Genomic DNA, 6,926 nt, shown 5'->3' with positions numbered 1-6,926 from the left:
ACTATCCCTCCCCATGACGCTTTCTCTTTCTGTACAAGGAGAGGGCTGCTAAACAACAGTGAGTTTGCCAAAGCTTGGCCCATGTAACTCTGGTAGCCTGTGACAAGATTCTGGAATTAGGTAGTGAATGAAAGACATACACTTTTCTTTCATCGGTCGTGTACTTATTAAGGTGTCTTGGCAATATGTATATCGAGCATATCAGATGGGTTATTTCATGGATGTGATCAATTTGGACAAGTCCAGATTTGTTGAAGCTTAAAAAAAGTGACTTGAAGTAAAGGAAAATATTAATTAAGTCAAAAATATATATGTTATTTAAACCTCTGTCCAGGTAGGACTCAGCTGTGACCCAGAATCACGAAGGGCAGGGAGTGAGCTGGTTTTCTAAAGAGGTGGGCACGCATAAAATGGCCCCAAGTGTTGGTCAGAGATCTGGTGAGCAGTTCATAATGAGGAAGGAATTCAGGCAGGGGTCAGAGAGTGGCTTTAGAAGTGGCTGCCGGCCGGCCCCGTAAGATAATTCTCCGGAGCCAGGCACAGCGGAGAGGAGATGCTGGGGGGGCCTGCAGCCGGCTAAAAATACCCCGACAGCTTCTCCCCGTCACCCTGCCTGGGGGCCGCACAGGAAGGCCATGGCTTTCTGCTTTTCTCACCAGGAAGAAAAAGACAACGACACAAAGCCCCTGAGCCCCAGAAGAAAGAAAACTTAAATATGTTTTTTAGTCAAAGATTTCCACTAGGAGGGGTCGGCTGGTGTATGGCAGAGCCACAGTGTGGGGGAGACAAGGCCCCAGATCAGTCAGGCATCCCGGGATGTGCGTCGGTGGCCCAAGAGGCCGCTGAGATTAGCCTGGCCGTGGGGGGACCCAGGTGGGGGCGGGGAGTGGACTGCCGTCTGCGTCCCTGGCTGTTCACATGTGTCCCATCTCTGTCCCTGCGTACCCAGGACGAGGAGGAGGAGGTGGTGGGTATCAGGCCAGTGCTGTGAGAGGTGTGAGGAAGAGAGCCGCAGTTCCATCACTCAGCTACCAGACCTAGAAAGGTAACAGCAGAGCCCTGCTGCGTGCACGCTACACCACCACCTTCACCTGCCTGGCCAGGGGCGTGGCCGGGCAGCCAGGTAGCCATGGGGCTGGCCGAGCTGAGGGTCATCGGTCTCCACACCCAGCCCTTGACCCCGGATGCGGGGCTTCTGTAACTCCTTGCGTGTGTCTGGTACAAAATGCCGCTGGGCTTCAGTTTGTCCGTCTCGAAAATGGGTTTACTCCAGTTCTTGAGGATTCCGTGAATCAGTTGGGCCTAATTGTTATTTGGAGTTCATCTGTCTTAGCAGCCTGGTTCCGTTTGAACTGCGTGGGCATGGCTGGGGGTCCTAGCCCTTGTGGATGGAGCACTGAGGCCACAGTCAGCAGGGCCAGACGGGGCTTGAGAAGAGAGGGTTTTCCAAGGCAGAACTGCCCAGACATGTGAGTCACTGGAAATGTGGCCGTGGTCTCCTTTGTGGCAGTATTTGAAACTTCAGAGCGATTTCCCTGATCGCTCTGGGCAGGAATGATTATCTGCATTTTTACACTGCAAGACCAAGGCACAGGGAAGTGAACGGTCCTGCCAGGGGTCACATAGCAAGCTCTGCTCGCACCATAGAGGCTCAGCTCTATCCTGCCTGCTGTTACCTGTTTCTATACTTAGACTCTCACTACACTGCTCTGGTCTGGCCCACTCACCCCATAGAAGTCTGGCTGTTGAGCCCAAGCAACCACCAGTGTTTATTGTGCGACCGTGGTGGGACCCATCCCTCTATCCATCCGTACACCCGTCATCCATCCTCTCTCGTAGCCATCTTTCCATCCATCCATCCTCCCACCAAACCATCCTTACATCGCTCCTCTATCCATCCATCTACTCTCTGTTCATCCACCTATCCTCCCAGCCATCCCTTTAGTCATTAGCTCACACATCCGACACTCACTGACTCTTATACGAAGCCAGGCCTGCACTAAGGGCTAGGTTTGGACGATGTATCAGATCCAGCCTTGCCCTGAGATGCTGCAATTTGCAACGGAGGCAGGCCTAACTCCGTAAGTTCAGTGCTCAAGGCTTGTGTCGTGTCTGTGATTACAAGGGGAAAGGAGGAGGAGAAGCCATGTGCAGATTCTGCAGGCAGGCATTCAGGGAAGGCTTCCCGGAGGAAGTGGCATCGTTCATTTGTTCATATCCCAAATGTTCATTAAGAAAGTTTCCGTGCAGGGACCTGCTTGATGTTTTGGAGACCCAGCAGGAAATAATACAGTGTTTACCTTCCCATAAGAGGCATGGACAGTAAATACCTAAAATGTGACATCTAATATGTCAGGTGATGCCGATTTCTAAGAGGGGAAGTTAGCTGAGTAAAGGAACAGAGTCTGCCAGGTGGGGTGAAGTGGACATCCTCGAACAAAGGATGGTCACAAAAGGCCTCTGACCAGGCAGCATTTGAGCAGAGACATAAATGGAAAGAGGGAGTGAGACGGGTGCTTGGCACGTTCAAGGAAGGATCAGGGACGCCATGTGGCTTCAGTGAAGTGAGGGGCTGGGAAAGCAGAGAGATCCTGGGGGACCCACTCACGGAGGCAGGCAAGAGTGGAGCATGGAGGTGGCCAGGACCCAGGTAAAGTGGTGGCGCCTGGGTCTTGGGCCAGCAGGGGAAGCGCCGGGGGACCATGGGAGTCTGAATGACTCCAGAGACCTTGCAGACAGGCGTGCGTGTGGATTAGAGGTGCCGGAGGAGAGAAGACAGGGGCAGTCAAGGGAGGCTCTCGGGTTTAGGACAGGAGCCACTGGTAGAACAGAGGTGGTCATTTAATCGGCCAGGAATGATGGTGGGGGAGGGCCAAAGGAAGCTGAGGAGTATGTCTTAGACACATGAACTTGGAGATGCCTTTGAGACACCCAAGTGGAAAGCTTGAGCCAGCAGTTGGGTGTAGGAGTCTGGGAGGCAGAGAGGGCCTAACTGGAGATAGAAATGTGGGAGCTGTTGTGCACCGATGCGGTTGCAAGCCATGAGGCTGATGAGGTCACGTCGGGAGGGAATGGAAAGGGAGCCGATCAGAAGCCTGAGTCTGAGTCATGGGCATCCAGCCCTTGCAGGGCGGGAAGACAGGGTGGGGGCAGCAAAGGAGACAGAGAAGGTGCAGGAGGACTGAGAGAGCAGGCTCTCAGCGGACGAGGAGAATTTTGCTGGCAAAGCAGGGAAAGGACACTCCAGGCAGAGGGAACAGCATAGGAAAGGCTCAGAGGCCTCAAAATGAGCCATATTTGGAGAGGGGTGGAAGACAGGGAGGAGAAACCAGAGCAGCTTCTCCTCCATACCCGGCAACATAGGGGCCAGGGCCCGTGGGTGTCTGGGCTGAGCGTGAGCCCATGTCCAGGGACCTCTGTGCCACCTGGGCCGGCGCTCTCTGGTCTCAGCGGAGTCTCTTGCCCTGATGTCTGCACACTTTGCACTTTCTTTTAAGAAGTTTCCACCTGTCCTGACCTCCCACCTCCTCTGTGAGGTTCTTGGGCTCAGGAGACCTCCCCCTTGCCTGGAGCACTTGTCTGAAAACACAGGGCTCAAGGCGGCAGCTCTGAGCTGCCTGCAGGGGGAAGGGCACCCAGCAGCTTCCTATTGAATCTCTAAGCACTGCTGGATCCTTTATCTTAAAAGAAACTGTAGAAACTTCCTGGACTATGAGTGTGTGTCAGAGCTGCCCGCTCACGCTCACCAGTTAGAGCAGAGGAGCTCGCTGCCTTTGGTGGGCAATTGTGTGCGAGTTTGGTGGGGGGCAGGCATCCTCCTTTGTGAGTCTGTGGGGCTTCACACTCAGCCTTCAGCTCTCAGCGGAGAGATGCCCACGGCTCTGTCAGGGAAGGCTGCGGAGCGGAGCCGCTGCCCGGGGGCAGGGCAGGTGCACATCGGGGCACTTGAGTGGGACATATGAGTGGGACGGGAGGTAGGGTGAGCATGCAGCCGGCTGGGGGGCTCCGGGGGCCACAGTCCAGCACATCCGCCTAAGCGCACAGCCTCGTAGGACTGGGATGTGGCCAAGGCTCGGGAGACTTCTCCCCGCTGAGAATAGGATGGAGCCAGGCAGGGACTTGGTGGCCCCCCAGTCGCTCTAGGAGATACACCTCTAACTCTGCACTGGGGACTGGGGGCCATGGGAAGCCGCTCGGATGATGCACACACAGCTCTGGGGCACGAGGCGGTGGGTAATCTAATTAGTGTGCTGGGCGGGTGGGACAAGTAATCCTGTGCCTTCAGACTCACTTTTCTTTAAGCCTGTCCCCACCCAATCTCTCCCTAAATCCTTCCCCCGCCTGGGTGATGGCAGGTGGGAGTGGACTTATCTCCACTGAACCGATGGGTAAAGCCAGGCCAGAGAGGAGGAAGTTTGTGTGATACCACAGCTACTAAGTGGCAGGCAGAGCTCTGAACCGAGTCCATCTGAAGCCCAAGCCCAAGCCCAGACTCTTACCTCTGCCCTCCACCATCTCCCGGGCTCTCCTACAATATCCCCACTTGCAGGCACTCTCATGTAAGCCTCCTCGTCAAACTCCTCATCTTGCAGATGAGGAAACAGAGGTCCAGAGAAGGGGAGATACTTGCCCGGGGCCACACGGCAAGTCAAGGGCAGAACCTATACCAGAATCTGCTCTGGCCCCCTGCGTCCACTCAGCCCCAGCCCCCATTAGCAGGTGCAGGGATGAGGTCCTGGACCCTGCCCACTTCCTCTTGGAGCGCCCACTGCCTTCTGTCCTCCAGCAGCCTTTGGCACTCGCTCTGGTTGAAGGCACCAAGTTCCTCATCAGAAGGCTCCATTGTGCCTATTGTTTGAATATAGATTACTAATGAAATGCCTTTTCATTGCCTTCCCAGTGAATAGTTTCCGTGTAAAGTTAATTTGCAGTGTTATGTAAATTCTGTTTAACTTCAATCAAGTTTCTAATTATGTTTTTACCGCAGTAATTCCCATTTGATTTGTCATCTCCTGTTAGGTATTTAACGTTCGGTGGGCGGGTGTGCGTTCCCCCTGCCTCTCCGTTTTCCAGGGCCCTCTCCCTCCCTGACCCCGGATCCCTTTCTGTTTTTCTGCTTCTTGCTCTTGCCTTCTCCATCCCTGCCCCTTGCTTCTGGGTTATTCCGCACATTAGCTCCTTCCCCCTGCTCCTCCCTTCCCTTCTTCCCCTCCGCTCTTTCTGGCTCTGTCGGCCCTCCTCCCCTCCTCCCCTCTGCCTCCTTCCCGCCTGCCCTCCTTCCTGCTGTCAGCTCTCCTGGCCCCCTTCTCTGTTTCTCCAACCACGCCTCTCTTGCTCTTTCTCTCTGTGTTTCTCCGGTCTCTCTCCACCCTCCCCCACCCCACCAGCTCTCTCTAGCTTCCCTTGTGTCCTTGCTCTCCCCCTCCCACACTGTCTTCCCCCTGGTCCCCGCACTCTGGGGACCCTCACAGAAGCTGCCTGGGACTGTGGGGGTGTGCATCCCTGGGTGTGCATCCCTGGGGAACCCAAGCCCGGCCCCCTCAGAAACCTTGTCAAGGGCTTTGTAGAGGACTGGCCCAGCCCCGGGGACCTCGGGTTCTGGTAAGCACACAGACGCTTCTAGCCAGCTCTCAGGGGTCAGATTGGCCCACCCCATATGAACCCCGTGACCTTCAGGTTGCTGAGCCCTCGTCTGTCACATGGGGTGACAGCATCACCTACCTACCGGGGTGGCTGTGCGGATCCAGTGATACAGCATAGGCCGAAGGACTTAGCCAGGCCTGGCCGGAAGTGACTTCTATCTGAGATCTCCCAGCCACGCCCCTCGTCTCTCTGTCGCCTCCCTGAGGTGTCTGGGAGGTGGGTTTCTGTGCTGCCGGCCTGCTGGGGGTCAGGCCTGAGGCCAGGGCAGGGGGCTGGTGGCATTCCCCACCCCCAGCCGGTCTCAGCCCTGCCTGTCAAGAGATGTGACCCCCCTTCTCCCTGGGTGGGCTGTGGGGACAGGCCTGCCATTCTAGGGAAACGTCCGAGACACAGAGCCCCAAAGCTGGAAGAGCCCTCAAGACCCTGGCCCACAGACCTTCCCCGAACAACAGACCAAAGGCAGAGCTGCTTCTGCCAACTTGGACCAGAGACCCCCCCTTCTCCCACCCTTTCTCCTCCCTGGATGCCCCCAGGGCCGGCCACGGAGTCCTGCTGCAAAAGCCCTGCTCTGGTATAAGGCCTTGACAGGTCTGCCGCTGACTGACTCAGAGACTCCTCCCGGAGCCTCGCTCGGCTCCCCTCCTGCCCCACATCCGAATCCTGGGCTTGGGGATGCTCCCTGGCTGGGCAGCCACAGTTTCCCAGCAGGCAGCTGCCCTCTGGGTGGGGAGGGCGGAAGGAAAACACCCAACAGAGGCCCGAGGGGGGGACGCAGGCTCCTCCCCCTCCTTCCTCCCCCTCCCCCCCACTCCGCTCTCTTCCCATCCAGCATGGCCCTGGCGCGTCCAGGAAGCAGAAAACAAGTGTTTGGAGAAGGCATTCTTCTAGGTGCAGAAAGGCAGGCCCAGTCACTTGTCCTTCAGAGACATGGGAACCTGAGCTGTCCCAGTCCCTGCCCTGTTGGGCCACATGACCACCTGACCCACTGTGAGTGTGTGTGTGTGTGTGTGTGTGTGTGTGTGTGTGTGTGTCCCCGTCCGTCTCTGGTCCAGGAAACCTTAGCCAGTCACGTGGCCGCTTTCCCTGTTTGTCTAAGTAAGCAGTTCAGGCCGGCTGCAGCCAGGAGGCTGAGATGTGGAGCCAGGGGAGGGGGCCACACTGGTGTGGGAGCTGGACATAAGGGTCACTGGGGACAGAGAGGGCAGCCCTGGGGTTCTTGGGCCTCTAGCCTTGGTGTGGGGAGGCCTGGCCTAGGGAATGGCCCTGCTTCTGATCTCCTCCCC

The 6,926-nt window shown here is 56.6% G+C and overlaps 1 long non-coding RNA gene across 1 annotated transcript; it reads right to left on the bottom strand.

Annotated features, from left to right (window-relative positions):
- Positions 1-692: 692 nt before the first annotated feature.
- Positions 693-6,113, bottom strand: LOC145722192 (uncharacterized). The gene is made up of 2 exons (XR_014146286.1): positions 5,726-6,113; positions 693-1,575 (listed from the first exon to the last, which is right to left on the bottom strand). It is a non-coding gene; the product is annotated as an uncharacterized LOC145722192 (long non-coding RNA).
- Positions 6,114-6,926: the final 813 nt, after the last annotated feature.

Source organism: Leptonychotes weddellii, chromosome 6 (genome assembly GCF_054177405.1).
Source record: "Leptonychotes weddellii isolate Sample4059 chromosome 6, ASM5417740v2, whole genome shotgun sequence".
NCBI classification, from domain to species: domain Eukaryota; kingdom Metazoa; phylum Chordata; class Mammalia; order Carnivora; family Phocidae; genus Leptonychotes; species Leptonychotes weddellii.
The sequence above is the reverse complement of the archived record's forward strand: the minus strand, read 5'-3'. Positions and strand labels throughout refer to the sequence as shown.